Raw genomic sequence first — 22,908 nt, forward strand, 5'->3', positions numbered from 1 at the left:
GTATATTATGTTGTGTATTTCAGCATGGCATAGTAAATAAAATAATTTGGGGAGATTGAGGATTGTGAAATGAATTTTTTAAATTACTGTAATCAAAAAAGATGTATGAATAGATATACTTTTGCTGTGTAATTCATCTTTTTAGAAATCTAAATCTTACAGGATACTAGTTATTATCTGTGGTTTATGAATATATCTTTTTTCTTACTTGATTAAAGCAGCCTATTTATTTACATATCTTTTCTATAATTAGGTTAACTAAAGTTGTTGCCTTGTAGTAAAAAGCAGCTTTCTCATTTTTGGGGAATATATTACTGTATGCATTTTCAGAATGGCGATAGTGTTCTTTTATTCTTTTATTTGGCATCTGAAGATGTGTTTAGTTTTGTTAATAAATAGATTGATTTTATATGTTAAAATAATGCATGGTTCAGGTAGATAATCCAAAAAACTTATGGAATACATTATTGGTTGGGAATAGTAAAGGATTTATAAAATATATTTTTTCATGTGTGCCTTAAATTTTAGAACATTTCATAATGCACCTATTGTTATTCCATTGTATGACACTAGAGATCTTCATTATATCCACCAAACAGAAATACTTCACTGTAATCGCAGCATATATTAGTGTGTATCTTACACTTTCTTCGTATTTATGGCTATAAAACTGGATCACATTTGATGTAAAGTATTTCCTTTTATGGTCCTTAAGTTAAAATTTGAACTTATATCCCTAGATTTATTGTATCGTAATCTTAGCATTGCACAACTTGGGTGATTTTTTTTTGTTAATCACAAGCCAGTTATGTGTTAAATTTTTAAAAGTCTTGAAAAAGAATGTAAGTGCATTTTTCTTTTAGTGAAGGAAGTACTCAACACTGCCTTAATTTTGACATGGGGAAAATTCAGTGGCCAATTTAACCTTTAGGATCGAGACTGTATAACATAAGAATGATCATTTTTTTGGAAATGAGATGAGTTAGTAAAGTTTTAGAATAGATCACTTCTTTTGTTTACATTATTGAAAGAAGAGAATTATGGTGTTGGTAGTACAATGGGAATACTTTTGTCCAGCTTTTAAAAGTTGCAGTCCAAACACTTTTCTTTAATCTTAGATGCAAAGCATTTTAGAAATTTATTGGTATGTATTTTAAGGAAAAATTAGTAGATACATAAAATTGTAACAAGGAAAAATAAAAGTAGTGTAATTTCTAGTATTGTTGAGTTTAATATGATGGTTATGATTACACTGTGCTATCCCTTTGATTTTAGTATGATCAAAGAGTTGCTGGCATGTAATGTGCTTTTCTTTAAATCTTCAATTTGTAATATTTATATTTATCATATTACCTGTTGTTATATTTTGTCTCTCTATACCCTTAGTTGAAGGAGGAACCATAATCTTTCAGTTAGACATTAGTATCTCTCTGAAATTTGCTGTATTTTTAATATTTTCTCATTTTAAGAAACAGGAAATCTCAACATATGAAGGAGTGTTACTGGCATAGCACAATCTATGTTAAAATTGTAGAGTCTGAAGATATAGTTTTGATACTTAACTCCTGTAAACAAATGTTTTATAGCATAAGATTTTTAGAAAAATTGAATTAGCACTAAAAGTCTTAGGTATTCTATTTATTTGATTTTTTTTTCATTCTGATGTTATATCTTCTATCATTGATTTAGTAAGTTGTGGAACATCATTTAAAGTATTGACGTTTTCATGAATTATATTGTATAATGTCACTTTGATATTAGCTATATGAAGCCTTCTGGATTTTGGAAAAATAGCTCATTTAAATTTGTGACGTTGTAAGGAAATTCAATATGTCTAACAATATTGCCTTGCAAATATCACCCCCCAAAGCTTTCAAGAAGAGTTTAAACATAGTGAATATAACCAGTGAAATAGTTCAATATTTATGTATGGAAGGTGTTTTGTATAATATATAAGAGGAAAAACAATCTGTGTCTTGGGAACTCTAAGGAGTATGTGGTATCACTAAAAATCTGAGCAATAAACACCCATCAAAAACTTGTCTATTTTATAGCTATTTTGTTTTGTTTTGCTCTGGCTTAAGCAAATTAATTTTTAAGCTTCTAAATAACACAGATAACATTTATTGAACATAATTATGCCACTTGTTACCTAAAATTCAGTACCTAATAAAACTGTTTTTTACCATAGAGTTTAGTCTTAGTTGTTTTCAGTTTAGCGGAGTTGTTTTAAAGCACTTTTATGAGCAAGTGCAGCTTTTCAAAATAAAATTGGGGGGACAAGGGTGGGAGATTTGTGCTTGATTGCCATCTCATTTCCATCTTTGGATACAGCTCTAGCATAAAGTTAAACAACATCTGCAGAGATCTGACTGACAAACATCTCTCTGGGACTCATCATTGCAGCCTGCAGCAGGTGCATTCAGCTTGCAGTCTTTTCCAAAAAGAGGTTAGTTTGTTCTAACATTTATCAGTAGACCAGTGGGAGCAAGTGACTAGAGAGAAGAGGTTGGTTGTCACTTGTCCAGTGCTGGAATACTACAGGTAATTGGACTGGACTGGTGGGAACCGCAGCAGCGCGTGTCTCACATTGCACTGCAGCTGCTATGGGGCTTAATTAACCTGACCCTCAGAGACTGAAGTGTCATGGTATAAAACACAACATGCAAGAAACGAAGCAGTATTTTTCAGATACTTCCTGGTGTTTGAGTTGGTGAAATTTCCATTTTCTTCGTCTCGTTCTTAAAAAGATATGGCATAGGCTTTTCCATTTTTTTTATATGGAAATATTTGAAACTAAAATGATTTCTATGAATCTGATAGAATCCACACATGTAAAAAGATGTTGTATAGAAATAGAAAGAAAATAATCTTAAGTCAGAAGTATTTAACTTTACATATTCCACAAGTACGTTTTCAAATCATGAACGAGCAGAAAACAAGTGGAAGTACATTGTAATTTTTTAATTATCATTATCGTAGCTTAACATTTGTTTATTTTCAAACATAACCCATGTAAAATTAAGTTATATCATTTTAGCGTGTTAGAGGCTTTGGCAAGCAAGCTTTGCTGAGTGCTTTGAAGTGTTTCAACAAACAAGACAGGTATAGCATAAAAACTCAAAAAAAATTAATCTGTCATTTATTTCTATTGTTTGAAATTTCTTAATCTGTTTGAAATACTGGCTTACAATATGCTTCCATGACATATATAGAAGTTTCTTACGTTTTCTAATAGTGTTCCCACTTATTGTAGGTGTCTAATCACAGTGCTGTTTATTAATTGGCCCTTGAATGGAAAATAACTTGCAAGGTAAAAACGCCTTTAAGTTAAATACGGCAAGTGCTATATTACTTTAAAATAATTCTGAATTAAAAAATATATTTGGAATCTTGTGAAGGAGTTTTATAGTTTTGATTTTTCTCTCATTTTTACTGATTTGAATTTTTTGGTCTTCGTTGAATATAACCTGTCAATTACCAAAGAGGAATTAAGTTTTGGAGTTTGCACAGAGTTTTTTGTAACTTATATGCTTTTATTGAAGGAATTTTTACCAGTATTGCCAGTAACTATTGGATTCTGAAGTTACTGCTTATAAGAAATTTTTTAAAGTTTATTTTAATTGAATTATGTATAGTAGTAGTTTATTGGTAGTTATAGTAATCATGGGAAATAAGATTAAAATAATCATCACTAGAAGCTAATATAATCATTCCCGTACTTTTAAGCGTATGTTATTTTTCAGTCAAGACTTTCCATTTTTGAGACCTTGGATCTTTGTTTTCTTTCCAATTCTTATCAATATAGAAATGATTCTTTAAAATTCCACATATATACTGCACCATCATTTTTAATTTTTTTTAGAATTTGGTTTTTATGGATATTTATGTATGTGTATAATTTTATACTGACCGACTCAAGTTTTTTTTTTTTTTTTTTTTAATTTATTTGTTTTTGAGAGGGAGAAAGAGTGCACACAGGGAACAGGCAGAGAGACAGGAAGAGAGAGAGAATCCCAAGCAGGCTCTGCACTGCCAGCGTGGAGCTTGATGTGGTGCTCGAACTCACAAACCCTGAGATCATGACCTGAGCCGAAGTCGGATGCTTAACTGACTGAGCCACCCAGGTGGCCCTTTAAATTTTTGATAAAGAAAACTGAATAAAAATAAACATTTAAGACTACAAAGTAAAAATGAAAGAATATTATATACACTGATGAGCTTTTGAGATATTTTCCGTATTCCCTGAGTTTCAAACTACTATATGGATATCCTTTCCCATAACAAAACTTGGTCATGAAAACATATAATATCTACATTCCATCATTGATCTTTTGCTGCTTCCTGCAGGGCCTGTCATAGCATCGTTGACAGGACCAGATGAAAAATGAAATCAGTATCTTGAGTTTTTTAACAGCAAAATGATTCAGGTAAGATTATTTGGCATAGAAAATAAACCATTTTTTACCATTCCTAAACTAATTTTATTTAATAATTGATATTTAAAATTAATATATATATTTTTTATTTCAAGACCTGTTCTATGTTCTACTGATGTTCAGTATGTTTGTAATTTGCAATTAATTTTATTCTGAACTCAGTAATTTTTAAATTTTAGACTGTAGTGTTTTTTACTTTCCTCATGAAACTAAACATACTTTTTGAAGTTTTGAGAAATAACTTTTCTCTTTCAAAGGTTTTTGAGAACAGTTTTACACTGAAGGCTCTGTAATTGTTTTGCAGGATAAATTTTCACATAATGTACTTATTAATTAAATAAGACTTCAAATCCTGCATTCCCTTTAGGATATAATATATGCTGACTCTCAGTTGATTCAATTTTTAAATCATTTTTATCTTAAAGAAGAAAGTTTTCATTTATATTGTTAATAATCTGCTTCTCTAGGAATTAGATTCAGTGACTTTTTATAAGATCTAGTAATTGGGGGGGGAAGAATTGGAAGGGCAGAAAGGAAGGAATTGGCAGAGCATTTCATTAACACTGAATATAGTAAAGGAATGTGGTATGTATTTTTGTTTTATGTTACTAAATATTTTAGAAGAACTGTAACTTTTCCATCTGATTACATTCATTCGTGAAATAACTTGTTTCTAAAGGAGTTAGTATTGGAGGCTATTGAGCTTATCATTCACATTTTTAGTCTTAATTATTCTTTGTATAACTGCATTTTAATTTTTCTAAGATTAATTTATGTTTTTTTTAAGTCACGGAAGTACTTTTTAATAAAACCTGGTGTGAAATCTGTCTAGAAGCTTTTCTCTTGTTTATTATGTGTATTTATCAGATGCTTCCTATGAGCCCAGGTGTAGGCAGCTCCTTGGTCATCACGACTTAGAGTTATTACAAAGCATTTTTTCTTTGTTAAAGGGTTATGGATATGGTTTACTTTTTCCTAAAAAGTTGCGCTTTAATTGTTCTTGTCTTCTTAAGTTTTGTGTTAAATTTTTTTCTGTTATATGGCATCTCTGTCAAAAGACTTACTGAGGACCCTTAGAAATAGCAGAGAGGCTTTCCATTTTAAGAGACTGAAAAAATCATGGAATTGTGGAACCAGATGAAAGGAATGGATCTTAGATCTCATCTCTTCCAGAATCTCTATTTAACCATTGAGCAAACCAGGATACCAAGATAATAAGTGGTGCATGTCAATAATCATCCTTTAGCTTTTAAGTATGTTTTCTGAATTTGTGGTACAAATTTTAGTAGGTACTTCTTTCTCTTCCTGTTTTGCTCCACTCTTTTTTCCCTTCCTTTTTGGATATGACTCTCTGAGGAAATAATTCTTTAATTTTTCTCTCTCCTTTTAAAATGAATGTGCCTCCCCCCCCCTTATTTTAAATAAGTTGAAAGCATGTTAGTTATTTTAGAACAGTTTTTGTTGTTGATTTGCTATACTGAAGGGTCAAATACAGGTTCTCTTTATCACTACCACACATTAAAAAAAAAAAAAAAGTTATGATAGGTTATATTACTTGGAATATAGCCTGGTCTCTTTTTCCGTAATTGTAGTTTGAAGATGTCAATATTTCCAGGGTGATTTGATTTCCACACTTTGTTACTTTTCTTCATTTGCAATGTTTGCCTTCTTTTTCTTTCTTTTTTTTAATGTTTATCTTAAGAGAAAGTGGGAGCGGAGGGTGGGGCAGAGAGAGAGAGAGACAGAGAGACAGAGAGAGAAAGAGGGACAGAGAATCCCAAGCAGGCTCTATGCTGTCAGAGCAGAGCCCGACACAGGGCACGATCACATAAACCATGAGATCATGACCTGAGCCAAAATCAAGAGGTAGGACGCTTAACCAACTGAGCCACCTAGGCAACCCTGCTTTCCCTTCTTTCTTTTGCTTGCTTCCAGTGTTCCTTAGCTAAATTTTTTGTTTTTGGTTTAACAGAGTATTGACCTTGATTTTAAAAAAATGTGTAGACTTTCTAATTCAAAATCTGTTTTCAAGGATATACGTATTTTCTATATTTTTATGTCTTTCATAAAAATTTTCTTAAGTATTATATATTTGGCTGGGTATTCATAACAGTTGGTTTAAAAAGAAAAAAATATAATGGTTAAAAAATAAGCAACAGGCTAGTTGTAAGGCATTTTAAGTAAAGGTGAAGATGTATTATACACTAATTTTTAATTTTAAAACATTACTATTTTCTCTTTTTTGTCTTTTTCATTACATTGGTTTGCTTCTCTGAGTTCTGATGATGTTTGCGTTGTAAGCTTATGGACTACTTTCTAACATAAATATAAAAGTACTCAGTGTGATTTTTGAAGAATTTTTTTTCTTCACAGCTTTAAACCAAAATGAAAAATCTTTTGTGATAGCCTTTACTTATGTCATTTAAATAATTGAATTAAGCTTCATTGGTATGAAGGAATTAATGTTGTCCTTCATGCCTGTTGATGTATGTTCAGTTTACAGCTCAGTGCTGTAAACATAGGTGGCAGTTCAAATTTAAAAGAATGTATGTATGAATGAATAAATGACTGATTTGAGGCTTCTTCTGTGAAGTGTGAGTACAATGGATAGTGGGCAGTTTATCTTTAAATTTTCATTATATATACAATTTACCTTGAATGGGGGGTGGTGTGTATATGTAAAACCCGTATTTCAGATAAGTGAACAAATGAGTTCAAAAATTTAAACAAACAAATGGCCATAGAAGTGTTAACACAAGTATGGGCCATGTATTAAAAAAGAAGAGTAGAGTGAGAGAAGGGAGTTTTGCTTTGTATTTAGCATGTTGTCCTTTGTGAAGGAAACTGTAAAGCCAGTATTATGGAGTACTTAAAAGCCATTTCCAAAATGTAGATAATTAATAAAAATATTCTGACTTAACCAACATGAGCTTAATTAACATTTATTAATAAAAGTGATTTGAAATACCTATATTACAAGATTTTAGAGTTACGTCACATTATGGTTTTTTTGCTGCCACATGTCTACTTGTTTGCTAAGGAACATCCTGTTGATGACTTTTCTTGAGATATCCTGAAAATCAAAGTTTATTAACCACTAAATTAAAGTTACATTATTAAAAATATGATTATTTTAATTGTATTTTAATATCTTCACCTGTAGAGGAGAAGTTAACATGTATAAATACATTATGACTTTTAGAAGCTAGACTATTTAATTTTCTCATTTGTGAAAGAAAAAAGTATACCGGTTACATAGTAGAGCAGAATTTATTTGCTTAGAGTTTGACTAGAATATCAAGGTGTTAGTATGTGTTACTTTATTTGAAAATAAAATTATAGGAAAGTTATCAAATTTGGGCTTCTTTAGTCTTTTACTTTTTAAACAGTTAAAATTTAGAGAAATCCATGAAATACTAATGTTTTTATTGTATTAGTACATTGAGTTTTGCTACAATGAACCAAGAAACATCTAAGATTTAGTAGGTAAATCTAGTCTTATGCTTAGTCCTCTACATTTTTATAAATTCTCTTTATTTTTTTAAAAGCTCGTGCAGAATAGTGCGCTAACATAATTCTATTGTAGTGTTTCTTTACCTGGTGCTTCCTTTGCTACTACCATGGGATTGTACTTTGCTACTACCTCTTGGGGTTACAACTAGGTATACAATGCTCTGAAGATCTTATTCTCAAGAAAGAGAGCAGTAAGACACAAGAAAGATAAATACCTGGTTATAATAAATTTTAATGAATGTATAATGGTAGAATTGTGTCTACAAGTTGAAACTACCTCTGTCCGCGACCAGATCTTGCAGGGAGAAGGTGGACTTCAAAGAAAACTTCAAAGAGGAGGGGGGTTTTGAGGGTTGAATTTTAATTTGCTTGTTGGGCAAGAGTGGAAGGTCATTTGAAGCAGAGACACAGTGTATATTTAGGTAGATATGAAAATTCCTGTCCTATTCAGGGATCCAAAAGTAGTTTGGTATTACTAGGTAAAAAGTGGATGTTGCTGGGGGGAAAGTGGGGATAGGGAGATACTATAGATATTTTTAGAGACAAGAGAGAATGTATTACATGTGAAAAAGATAAGAACTTGTTTGAAAACTGCTATTATTAGCAAGAATTATTTTAAAGAAAAAAATACCTCTGTTGTGTCTATAAAATGACCCACAATGGTACTGCAATTAAATTTTATGCACGTATTTGTATAAAAGTTAATAGTTGTACTTTGGAGGAGGACTGCCTTAATTATCTAAAAGTAGAGCTGAGTAGTAGACTGAGGAATGTGACTTTCTGCTTAGCAATGTAAGTAGAATTAAAGGGAAGACTACTTTGTTTACAAAGGAAAAGACTAAGGGAAAGGTGAGGCAACTAGAAATACGGAAAAAGATGTTAAGAAATACGATAGTTGTGTTTTATTAAGCAGTTATGTGCCAAGTGTAAAAGAAAAGCGTGGGAACCTAGTGAAGGACAAAATCCAGTGAAGAATGTTTTGCTGTACTCAGGAATAGTGTGGAGAGAAGTATGTTTTTGACATTTATTCACTTTTACATACCTTGTTGTCTGTGCAGACACATTTAAAATTAGCGACTTGGTTTCTTTTACTAGTTTGTTTTTGAATCATATATCTGATACAATTTTTCTCATTTCTTAAATTACATGAATATGTAGGCCATTTTAGCTCTCTTGATATGTGATGAACAGATCTATTCATTTTTTAATTTGATGAAAATTCGTGATTTACACAGCATATACATTTTTTTTAATGTGTGAATTTGATGTCGTTCCAACACTGAAGTTTTGGTATATGAGAGAGACATTGGTCAATGAAAATAAAAACTGAAACTTCTTATTCATTGTAAATGGATTTTCTGTTATGTAATTATTTTATTTGGAGTTTCACATGATTATTGAGATTCAGCAGGATTCTCCATCATTGATATTTATTTCCTAAAGGAGTCACTGTTAATCGATACTCGATCAAAATCAGATTAATTTAAAAAAGACTGAAAAATAGGGCACTGTGTTTCCATTTAGAAAATGAGATTAAAAATCTATCTAGCGTTTTATACTGATTTGTGAAATCATTGGCTAGTTGTGTAGAGAAACATTAAAGAATTGAACAGCTAAAGTGACATTAAGCACCAGATGGGGATTTGAAATGAAAATATTCACTGTGTAATCTTTATTTAAGTGCTATTCATAATTCAGTAATACCAGTCGTATAACCCAAAGTTGAATTCAATACAAAAAGGAAGCATAAGCAAAATCTCTGCCTTCAAATTGATACGCATATCATGGTATGATATCATGACTTGTTCTTAAAAGGGATAAATAATATAGGTAAGACAACTGCATACATTTTTTGCAGAGGCAGTACAATTCTCTTTGAGAAAAATTTTGAAGAATTTTGGGTTGTGAATTGTTTCAAAGTAACGTTTATTTAAATGGAACATCTTTTATGAATTCTGTCTTTGAAATTATATTCTATTTTGCATTTACAAACATCTTCTAAACTAGAAACTTCCAGCCATATTTTCTTTACAGTAATATTTTAAATTTCTTCTGAAGTGTATACCTGTTTTTTTTAAGGAAAGGTATGTTCCTCTGAAAGCTTTATCACGTTTTTAGCTAAATTGGTATATTTGACATCTTGTTTAAGAACTAGAATGACTCTGGATATGAAAACACAAACTGTGATAATAAGAAAGATATGCCATATGTGGCAGTTTAGGTTGGCATATATCTCAAATGGCATGTTTAATGTACTGTATTACTAAAATTAGTAATTTTACAGTGGAAGGCTGCTACTCAGTATATAGTTTCATGCTGGTGGGCTTAGAATGCTGACAGACCCTTTACTTTGTAAATCCCTGTTTTCAGTCCTTGTAAAAATCTTTTCTCTGTTAAAATTATCTACATGGGATATGTGTTAGTAACTTATTCTCTGAAGTTTGTGAAAGTTAATGAAAGTATTATAAATAGTATATAGTTTGACAGATGATTATCGATGTGAATAGCAATCCTGTATGTTGTATTTTTGTCAAGGAATAATAATGCTAATATATTTATATGGCAAAAAATAGTTTAGCAAAATAAATAAGAATCGAAAACAGTATTTTTACTTTTAGGGAATGTACATATGTTGGCAGGAAAAGCTTTGAGGTTCTAGAGTCTTGGCAGTGAAGCTATTTGAAACAAACTGAAATAAATTATTGCCCTTTACAAGAAAATACTCAACTTTGAAATCATATTGCACCTTTCTTGAACATAATTTTTTTTCTTTTCTCTTTTAAAAGTATTGATTTTACTGAAAATTTTTCTTAAGGCCCGTCAAATAATTCAGCAGACTGCATTAAAAATAAGTAGAGGGGTGCCTGGGTGGCTCAGTTAGTTAAGTGTCCAACTCTTGATTTCTTTTCAGGTCATGATCTCAAAGTTTGTGAGTTTGAGTCCTGCTTCCAGCACAGAACCCTTGGGATTCTCTCTCTCTCTTCTCTCTCTGCCCTTCTCCTGCTTGCTGTCTGTCTCTTTTTCTTTCTCAAAATAAACTTAAAAAAATAAGTAGAAACTGCAATGTGATGGGGATAATATAGGTGATTTCAAGGGATAAATAATATAGGTAAAGGATATGAACATTTTTTGGCCACTTAAACTATGCAGGACAAATGCAGTTCTGCTTGAGGAAAATTTTGAAGAAATTTTGACTCGGAGAGGTGTTTCAAGAAATAGTTATCTAAGTGCAGTATCTTTTAACGAGCCTGACTCTGAATTTATGTGAGTATTTAAACTATCTCTATTATCGTTAATGGGAAAAGTGATAGTCTTGTTTTTAAAAGTCTAAAACCAATTAACTAAAAGTTACTTAATAAAAGTAAGTGGTATATAAAAGTAGTTTATTAATCATGGCTTAGTTAGCTCTTACATTCTATCACTTATTTCAATTCTTAAAATTTCAATGTAGGCAAGAATTCTTATTTCTGTTTACAGTTCAGGAAAAGTAAGAAAGACAGTGAAAGTTGAAATGATACGTGGTATAGCAAGTTAATGATGAACCTGTTTTTTTTTAAACTGTTATTCTGTACCTCTTTGCATTAGACTACTTACAAAGTTGATTTCAGAAATACAGTATTCAAAATTTAAGTAAGGTTCACCAAAATGCTGCATTCATTGGTCAATCACTGGGAAATAATAGATTTTTTGATGGCTTAATAATTTTTGGCCCTATTCACATAATAAGGAAATCTTACCAATTTGAATTTTGCCATCAAAAGAAAAGCTGTAATAATTAAACAAAATGGAGACATAGAAACGTTTTCTGTCTTGACCAGATCTCTGTAAACATTGAATTTTGATATCTTTTATGTACTTTTCCATCTTCCTATTGATATTAGACCTCTAAGGTAGTTTGCCATTTCACCTTATCTATGAAATTATTTTTGTGAGGTTATTTAATTATTCTCAGTTTGGCACTTATGATTTTGCTTTTACTTTTTAAGTCATATATAACCACCGTAGAGATTTGTTAAATTATACATGAAGTTAGAAAGATCTAGTCAAATAAATATGACAGTACTTCCTATAATAAAAATTTTCATGAGGAAAAAAATATGTTGGGTGTTAGATAGTGAAGTTTATTAAGAAATTATCAAGTCAGGGGCACCTGGGTGGCTCAATCAGTTAAGCATCCAACTCTTGATTTCAGCTCAGGTCATGATCTTGTGGCTCATGAGTTCCAGCCCCTCATCGGCCTCTGCGCTGACCCTGCAGAATCTGCTTGACTTTCTCTCTCTCTGCCCTTCCTGTACTCACTCACTGTCTCTCTCTCTCTCTCTCTCTCTCTCTCTCTCTCTCTCTCTCTCAAAATAAATAAACTTAAAAAAAGAAAGAAATTGTTAAATCAGCTCAGTGCTTTTTAATGCCTTCTGGGTATGTAGAATGGAATGCAAGACCCTCAGGGACCGTGTGGTGTCAGAGCAGAGTTTATCCGATCTCGACATTTAATAGCTGTATGATTTTTTTTGTCAGGTCCTTGGATCTATAATTTTTTCATCTGTCTAATGGAAATATTAGTACTCCTCACACAGTCATAAGTTGTTCCGGGTACCACAAAAGGGAAGATGTAAAAGTATGTCACATAATACCTGCCATATAAGCATTTTATAACCATCTTTTTAAATTTTTTCTTTCCCATATTTGTTACATTTAATAACACTAAATATACAGCAGACATTTTAGTGTAAAATAAACTATAGAAATGTGGCTCTAAAAAGGAAAACATTGCTATAAGGAGTTTTTCTTTCAAAATTGCTTTTTTCTTTTAATAACTGATTGTTATTAAAATATAAGCAATACAGAGAAAGTTAAAGCTCACTTTTCATCCCATCTCTTTAAAATAATATAAATAATTTGGTGTATATTAATTTTGACTTTATAAATGCCTTCTTATATTTTTATATATCTTATACATTCAATTCAATTTTTAGATACAATTGTCATATATATTTGTATTTGAATAGATAATTACAAGTGATATTCATTGTTATAAATGGGATGAATTTGCAGCAAATTTGCCCCTGTTGGTTAATGGATTTGTAGAACTTCTAAATACTCTAAGGTGTCCTCCCAGTCACAACTATGTGGATATTTTTATGTGAACATTTTTATGTACATAGCTTAAAAATGTGTTCTGTGATACCCCTGAGGGTACACAGAGCCTTATTATTTATTTTTTACCCATATGATTGACCTGAAAACTAGAGATAAGGATTTATAATATTGAAGCATATTATAATCTCATATGAAGCACATGTGCTTCATTGTATTTAAGACTCTTGAAAATTAACATAATTTATTAAACCCTCCTTTCTTCATCTTTGTACATTCAAATATAAAATGTTAAAAATATTTAATAAGAAATCAAATGGTATATAGAATATTTAATACTTCTTTCATGATCTTTTTCAAGATACTGAGACTTCTGAAAATCCTTTACCTGTTAGTTGAAAAGAAAGTCATAGTGTATTAAATGATGAAGCTAGATGTTTAGTAATATAGGTGATAGTTCAAGACTTACTTTTCAGCTGTTTTTAGCTTAAAACATTGTCTTAATTGCTTCTGTAAAGCAATTTAGTTCATGTTCATGCAACTTTCAGGGAAGATCCTCTAAAATTTAGTGGTATAGTTTTACTAAGAGTATGTTTTGGGGTCATGGCATATTACTTTCCATTCCTTAACAAATATTCATATTTTCCTTGACTTATCACAAAAATTCTTCATTACCATTATGGTGAAAAATTTTTTATGATGTGTGTATATTTTGTTATCATCAGTGTGTAAACTTAATGTATTCAAGTGCCTTGCATATTAGATATATTTATATGTTAAATATTTAGGATTTGTCTAATCCCATAGCAAAAACAATTGTGTATATGATTTTTTTTGTGTGACTGTGACTTTAAGGGCAATAAATATACTTAAGATCATATCGATTCTTACTGCTTTGTGGAAAGTATAAAACCTTAGTGAATATCTGCCATAGTACAGAGTAAATTCAATTAAATATTTAGAATGTTACACCTTTGAATATGTAAGAGTACTAAATGTTTTAGGAAAAAATGAAGCGAGAAACTTTGCTAAAGGTCATTTAATTCCATAATAATTAAATTTGTGGGCCTAATCTTTAGAGTGATGGATTTATTCTTAGATACTTAGAACACATAGAGATGTTGAGAGTGTTTGAAATCTGATTAGATTGAGTGTAATATTGAATGTTGGCAGTTTATGGAAGAGGAATCTGTATTAGTCGAGGGTAGAGGAGACTGAGGATTATCTCTGATTATATTAGGGTATGGTTTGAGGAATTATTGAAATTTGAGATAGTCTGTGAAAGCTGAAAATAGCCCCAACTTCCTTGTCACTTGGAGCATTTTCACTCTTTTTTAGAACTAGGGCAGCAGGCTACACCATATATGATGACTTTAAGTATTAATTCCAAAACTTTCACTGTCATCCTGATTGATGATCTTCGTCCTGTTTCACTGAGAAAATAAAAGTAATTAAAAGAAATTTCATAAGCTCCCATCACCAGATCTAGCCACCTAACTACATCAGTGCCTATGTAGTCTGTATTTTCTCTTATTCCGATAAACTGTCCCTGCCCATACCAAAGGCTAATCCTCCACTTTTATTCTAGGTTTCATTCCCTCTTAGCTACTCAGGAATGTTTTAGCAATTCTTTCGTCTTCTTATGTTATCAGTATACCAGTCAACAGCATTTGACAGTGATCACTGTCTTCTCTTTAAAGCATTTCATTTTGCTTTGAGCACACCTCTGCCTCACTGATTGCAGCTTCCAGTTTCCTTTGCAGGTTTCTTCTCATTTTCCTGAGCTCAGTCCTTGGACCGCTCCATACTTTTTCTTGTACATGTTTACACCCTTGCAGATCCTATTCATATTCAGTGTCATGGCTTTAAATAACCATCTGTTCTTCCATGACTACCAAATGTTTATATCCATTCTGGACCTTTCATCTGATCTCTAGACTAATGATGCAGTTACCTACTGGGTATCACTTGTATGTCTAATAAATATGTTATAATGAAATAATCTGATCTTTCAAATCCTCAAATCTACTTCTCCCACCGTCTTCTCTGTCTTAATTGCAACCTCATCCTTACAGCTGCTAAGGCCAAAAATCTTGGAGTCATCCTTACTTTCTCTCTTTCTGTTAAAGTTTACATTGAATCCATCATAATTCCGACTTTGTTCAAGATTATTTGCCTAATGTGAAAGCCAAAAGCATATATTAAAAACAAAGTAAATATTATAAAAATGCATTCTGTTGTGCTTACCCAGGTGCAGAATCAAGGAAAGATGTAGTTAGCTGTGAGTTCAGTGTTAAAGCTCTGGAGAGTGACAGAAAGTAACCTGTCCTAGTTACTGGATTGACCAGACTGAGCCCTCGAATTGTTCATGGTTTCAAAAGATAAAGCAATGGGAAATCTAGATTCATGTTTAATTTTATGTTATAGGGAAGTCTATAGGAAATAATCTGTATTCTAAGGATTATAAGTATCAGTACAATCATAATAGTAGCATAAATGTTTTATACCTGCAGGAATTGATTTTCAGAGAATAAATATGAAGCAGTAGAATTAAGAAAATTCTAAATAATGCCAGTTCATTGGATTGTATCAAAATTGAATTTTTTGAATGTTGAGGACATAGTTTAAAATGCAAACTGTTAGTTTAAAATGTAAACAATATATACATTGTGAATGATGATTAAATATATACTGAACCATTTGGAATATTGTGCCAAATCAAAACTTCATCTTTTTTTGAGGATTATACCTTAAAGAAAATACACACCTAAAAAAATAAATTACCTGAGTGGTAATTGTTTTCCTATAAAATATTTTGAGATACTTTTATGCTTGTCAACTGGGAACTTCCTCATTTTGCTGTCTGTCCATGAAATATTATTCTAGTTAATGGACTTCATTTCTCTTTCTAATTTAAATCAATTAGTTTTCACTTTACTATTTTATGTTTCTCATTCTGAAGTCAGTTATTAAAGGAAATTGTATTATTTCAAGCACAAGGATAAAAAAATAATTGAGTTTTTATAGTGCTAATATATTTTCAATAAATAATTATGTATAACAATTTTGATTCCTTTCTAATTATACATTTCATTGTTATGTCTTCCTGGCAAAAGATCTTTGATCTCTGGAAATAATCTGCCAGAATAAGATAAAATCAATCTGTATACCTGTCAATGTATAGATGATTCAGTAGAGGAAGTTTCAGTAGAGGAAGGAAAGCTGATGGATGTGGCCTCCTGGAATTCAAGGGCAAGAATGTGTGTATGCATTTGATTTCATTTTTACATGCAACATTGAAATTTGATTTTTGTGGCTCAAAATTTTAGCTTAAAATTTGTGACTTAAAACATTTTATTTTGGCATGCTTAGTAATTACATATTTCTTTCTTAAATCATTCCTTAGTATTATTAGTGCTCATTTATGTGAGATGTGAGTTTGCACATCATTCTTACATACTATTTTGGAAATATCTATATGATACTATTTTCATACAGGTGATACAGACAGATTTTAATAGGCTTTTCTGATTCCAAAGCCTATTCTCTTTTTATCATATCATATTATGTTGTCAAAAAATCCTTTCAGTGAAAGCAGTTTTCCCATATTTTACTCATTTTGGAGTTTTTTTTAATTAAAATTTATTTGAAAGTGTTATTACATCATTGGCTGGTTTCAGCATACTCAAGTCATGCTTTTAAATTTTCATCTGTGTAAAATAGCTTTAAGATTTGTCTGCATAAGCAAATAAAGCATATTTAGACTATGGTCATATTTAATAAAAGTTATATATGAGAATGAAATATAACTGGAATTGTAACCTAATTCCTGATTCATAACTTGATATTGTTTCTATAAATTTGGTATTGACTAAGTTAAAGATGTGAAGTAAAGATTTACTTATTTATGTACTTAGCTAGCAAATATTTATTAAGTGTGAATTGCATAGTGGGCATTTTGCTATGTGCAGAGATATTAAAGACCAAATATCCTCTCAGAGAGAGGATATGATATGAAGCTGGAGTGTCTGGCTAGAGGGTCTTTTAGTTGTGTCAAATAATTTGGACTTTTATTTATTTTAAATCTAATTGCATACAATATGTTAAAACGACTTTCTAAATCTCTAGTTATTACATATTCAAACCTATATGGATGATCAAAACACCTATATGGTAGAGGGTATTTGCAGTTGTCAGAGAATTATTTAGTTAGAATTTACCTAGGACATATTTGACAATATAGTTAGCATTTTTTAATATTAAAAGCCATTATGTTTGGAGTAGCTGGCTAACTTTAAAAATGTGAAGTTATTAGGTAACTATTTTCTGATAACATTTTTTTTTTCAGTTTTAAGTAACCATTCATTTGTGTGGCTCTGTTTAAAGCTGGAACCAAAAGTTGTTTGCTGCAAAATATAGCTTTATATTAAGACTTTGTTAAAGAGAACGATGTGTATGGAAACTATCAGAATTAAATGATTTGAAATTAAATATGAGTGACATTACCAAAGTAGCAGTGAATGTGTTACACTCTACACTAACCATATCATTACTGTTTTACTTTTTCCAATTTTATGGTATCCATTTCTGCTCTTGAAAATCTTTAAAAATGTGTAATCCTTGTTTTCTTGAACTGTCATTATTTAAGATAAAAGTGTAGGGTCTGATGTTGCTCAGCCTCATACTTTTATTGTCATCCACTTTTTGTACTTTTGCTCTGAGGTCGCTGAGCATCCCTAGATAAAAGACTAAAATTGGACCAATTGATTCTGCTATTCAGCATAGCATATTATTTCCAATTGAGCCAGCTCATGTTTGTTTTTTTTTTTCTTTCAGTAATCTCCATTTAGCTTTCTATCCTGTGCCTGTGCTTCAAACTTTCCATCTTTGTCAGCCTAGCAATTCACCCAACACCTTCATACTCTGTAAATGAACTTGCTTCAGTTTCTTGAGATCATCTTCACAGACCTCCATTAACTTCTTTTTACTTTATATTACTCTGTAACTTTGCTTTTAATCTTTTTTTACATTTATCTTTTGAGATGGAATTCTCTCTTCATCTTTTGAGGCTATATTTCAGCCTGTTTTTTTTACCTTTTTTAGACTCTTGTTTTATTATCTCATTCTTTTGGATCTTTTTATTTTTTTCATTAGATCCTTCTCTTTGGCTTGGAAATCTCTTCAGTTCTTATTTATCTTAAAGTACAAACCACTACATCCTTTCTTTGATTCTGATAATTCTCTTATGGTTACGCCTCTCATCCCTCTGCAAATTTTCTTGAAAGCATAATCTGTATGCTGAATTTCCATTTTCTCAACATTCAGTGCTCCTGAAGTTATTCAACTCTCTTAAAGTTTTGTTATCTCTTAGTTCTTTAACTCACTGAAATAACTTTTTCAATTTTCTAGTCATCACCTTCTTAATTTTCTGGAGTATTCCATGTTGATAATCACTCTTTTGATACTTTTCTTCCTTTGACTTTGTTGACATCGTAAAATTCTGTTTCTCTTACTGTCTTTCTAACTGTATCTTCTTAAGCATTTTGAGGAGTTTCTCTGTTTTAAATCATCCCCTCAATGTAAAATTACATTAGATTTTGTCCTTGCTCCTATAGTTTTTTCTGACTTTATTACCTTTGTTCAGATCATTCTTAAGGCCATATGTTTAGCTCAAAACTGTTTTGAACTTTAATTTGTGTAGTTCTCATCATAGATTTCATGTATTTCAAAAAAAGCTGATTATTATTTATTTTTTATTTTTTTTAACATTTATTTATTATTTAGAGACAGAGAGAGACAGAGCATGAGCATGAGAGGGGCAGAGAGAGGGGGAGACAGAATCTGAAGCAGGCTCCAGGCTCCAAGCTGTCAGCACAGAGCCCGACGCAGGGCTTGAGCTCACGAATTGTGAGATCATGACCTGAGCCACCCAGGTGCCCTTAAAGCTGATTATTTAAACCTTATTTACAATCTTTCTGTTACCTTGCCCTAAAAGTACAAGTTCCTTAATATGGTTCACATGATTTGCCCTTTTACTCTTCTTTCCAGAAATAGTTGGTTTTCTTTCCATCTTAATCCTTTATTAAATGAAACACACACAACATATCCACATGCACGTGCACACACGTACACACACACACACCGCTATTCCTATGTATCATTAAGGTTCCTACTTATATATGTCATCATTTATAAAGTCTTTCGTGACCATGAAAATCTAGTTAAGGCACCCTTCTTTTATGCTCATGAAGCATTCTGTACTTAATGTTCATTGCAATTGTAAATCTGATCTAGCAGAGTAAACTACTAGCTCATTGATAATACAGACCATATCACCTTTACTTACAGTGTATCCCTAATATTTGACATAAGATCTTAATGAAAATGTAGTCTCTTTCTTTTGAGTACCCTCAGCATGTAGAGATCATTCCCTTGTTTGGCAACACCACAGTGGCAGGGTACTCCCAAAGAGAGACTGTCTGATCTCAGTTGTTCTCTGTTCTCTTTAGAATGTAAGATACTTATTTCCTCCTTCCCTTCTTCAGATTCTAGTTTCCAAAACCGCAGGCAATATGAAAGGCATAATTATTCATTATATTACATATGTATCGAAATCTTTTTTTTTTTTAATGTCTTATTTATTCTTAAGAGCGAGACCGGGAGCAGATGAGCGGCAGAGTGAGAGAGGGACACAGAATCTGAAGTAGGCTCCAGGCTCTGAGCTATCAGCACAGAGCCTGACGCAGGTCTTGAACTCACAGACTGCGAAATCATGACCTGAGCCGAAGTCAGACACTTAACCGACTGAGCCACCCAGGCGCCCCTGTGTCAAAATCTTTTAATCCATATTGTTTAGTCTCTAATCCAAAATAACACGTCACCAGTCTTTGCTCTCTACTTCACTAATCTGTAAGTCAGGTGTGAGTTGATATAGAGGAAGGGAGAGAACAAATTCTGTAACCCATCCACTTCCACATATATGTGGTCAGTAGACTAACCAGGAACAATACTTATGCGTATTTATAATCTGTGAAAAGAAGCATTTCACAGAATTTAGGAGGATTAAATGAGGGAGAACATGAATGATACATTGAACTTAGGCCTGTTGGGAATTATTTTAAAAAGTAAAGTGCCCACATACTATAAAACTTATGGAAGATTCTATTTCTGCATATTACAGTATCGTAACACTGCTTCCTGAAGAGGTGATTCAGGAGATGATAGTTGTGCCAGAGTGATTTACCCTTATGTGTTGTTTTGGGAACAAAATGCCACTGCAACTTTTATCTGTGGTTTTAGAATATATATGTATATGTGCATGTAAATGTGTCTGTATATTTGTATATAAGTGTACATATATATTATATAGATAATAACCCTCCTTAATCTGTTTTGCTGAGAAGTTCACCTTGACAACTGCAGTCAAGTGATGAGATTTTCAGTGCTGAGATTTGCAGTGCTACAATCACGGTGACTGAGGATGGATAACTTTAGTCAACTCAGTTTTTGGAAATAATAATTTATATCTTTAGTGAGGGAGAAAAGTATTTCCTCCTGTTACCTTTTTTGACATTTACTGTTGTAGATCCTTTCATATAAAGAACCAAGAATGGAAGTTGTAAAGCCATTAAGTAATGAAAACACTGGACTCCTGTTTCTGTATTGAATCAGAACTTCAAAATTATTTGGGCTTATTTCATTATGATACTGAAGATCACAAAGAAATAGTATACTATTGAGGAACTAAAGATTTGAAACAATCTGGGACTAATTCTTTTCAATTAGAAAATTGCCTTAGGCTACTTTCTCAAGTATTACAGTAGTTGAAATTGGGTGTGGTAATTATTCGTCATTAATAATGAGCAAGTTTTACATCTTAAATTTTGCCGCTTTGAACTTTTTGATAGTTTGTATACCTAGATGTGAGTCCTATCCAGTTACTTTCCATGATAAACAGAATTTTCTAGATAAAGAAATAAGATTGCTATGCACATGTAATTTTTAGAAATTAGATTGGAAACATTCTTTAACACTCAACTATATCATCCTTATCCACTTCTTGGTCTTTGTTAATATTTTAATCATCTGTTTTGTTGTCAAGAAATATGATCTAATAAACTGCATGCAAATGCAGACTATAATTCAGGCTTTTAAATAATTCACATTTCCTGTTCATTCAACCAAAATGTTTGTGTTTTGGGGGAGGAAAATGGGGAAGAAATGAATTAAAATGTAGTATGATATTCTATATGCAAGATACTTTCCTTGGTTCTTTCATTTCAGTGATTTTTCATTTCTAGAAGTGTTGTTTGATTCTTTTTCAGATTTCTTTGCCCATATGTTTACAAGACTCTACATACTTATTTTAAATTCTCTGTGATAATTCTGCTGTTTCTTTTTTCTGCTGGTTGTAGCCATGCTTCCTTGTGCATTTTGTAAATTTTTTGTTGTTAATTTTTGTTATAGTTCATGTAGGAATTTTTGAAACCTTGGATAAATGTGGTTTCCTTCAGAGTGATGTTGCATTTACTCTTGTAAGGTGGCTGTGGTCAATCCTTATTGGAACAACTTGAAACTGAATTCTTGGCTTGAGGTCATTTGAACTACTGAGGTCTGAATTCAGGCTGAAAACCTGCTTGAAAGTGGACTTGTAGTTATGAATTCCCAGAAATTCCTCCTCCCCACTTTCCAAGTGTGTGTGCTGGGGGACTTGTCAGAATGAAAGGATGTTTCTGTTTAACTCTTACACTGTATTGGTGTCAGGATTATTGGGGACTCTTCCTAGGCTGTCCACCTTGGACATACTCTGTGCTTTTTTTTTTTTTTTTTTTTTCCTAATCCTTATGGTCAGGAAGATAAAAAGACAGAAACGCAGATTACCTTGGTTCATCAAATGTACTCAAAGTGAATATGCTCTCAAATGTTCTACTTACTCATCTGGGTTCTTGCATTCATTTAGGTCTTGACTTCAATATATATTACTGTCTTGCTAGCTAACCAATGCCATTGAAGAATGTGTTAGTATTTTTCCCCAGTATGTTTAGATGTTTCAGGCAGAAAAGCTGATCTGATTATCTAATGTACTATTTTGTAATATATAAAGAATGCTACATTTTTTTATACCAAATTATCTTACCTGTTTCCCCTAGGTACTCTTGTAGTCAGTACATGTATTAAAACCATTTCAGAAATGAGGTTACCTGACCTAAGTCATGCAGCTGTAACTGAAGAAGGTTGATCTTTATACAGATTGATCTATCTGACTCCAGAGTCCATGCTCTACATTGTACAACACTGCCTGCATGTGAGTTTAGATTCTTCATCTACAAATATTTGTTCTAAATAGTATTCATTTTGTTGATCATTGGTGGTATATATAAAGAAATGGAATCCTGAATTCGTATCTCCAAGGAGTCTTGAGAAAGAAGATATAATAACCATTACTATACTGTAGAGTTAGCAGTATGTGTCAAAAACAGGTCATAAGTGCACTGGGATTCCCTTACAAAAAAAATCTATTTTCTATTTTCCCTAAATCTCTCCTGTTATCTCAATGTTATCTGCTTAGTTTTTTTTCTAACATCCCAGCAGATCCTTCCTTATAGCCATCTTTCCCTTAACTTTCTCATAGCAATCCTGTCAGTATTTTTGTTAGGATTTGTCACCTCGTAAATATCAAGAAACTCTTCAAGTGTTACAAATGCATGCAGAAATAAACATAATACAGTATTTGCCAAGCTTTTCTCAGTAAAGACACAGTAGTTCAGGAGAGCTTTATTGATTACCAAATGGAAAACTATTAAATAAGAAAAAGCATAACTGGTTCATCTTGAGCAAGAAAAAAATTGCTTAAGATGTTCAG

General features: G+C 31.7%; 1 protein-coding gene across 5 annotated transcripts in view; it reads left to right on the forward strand.

The window, feature by feature from the left end:
• Positions 1–22,908, forward strand: part of NOVA1 (NOVA alternative splicing regulator 1) — a 150,814-nt gene that overhangs the window by 5,310 nt on the left and 122,596 nt on the right. The window contains exon 1 of one of the 5 annotated variants that reach the window (XM_086710018.1): positions 2,345–4,430. The exons of the other annotated variants lie outside the window; for them this stretch is intronic. The gene's annotated coding sequence lies outside the window, so the exon portion shown is untranslated. Of the gene's footprint in view, positions 1–2,344; positions 4,431–22,908 lie in introns of those variants that run through there. 5 annotated transcript variants of the gene reach the window in all.

Source organism: Puma concolor, chromosome B3 (genome assembly GCF_028749965.1).
Source record: "Puma concolor isolate L17-30 chromosome B3, mPumCon1.1.hap2, whole genome shotgun sequence".
In the NCBI taxonomy this organism is placed as follows: domain Eukaryota; kingdom Metazoa; phylum Chordata; class Mammalia; order Carnivora; family Felidae; genus Puma; species Puma concolor.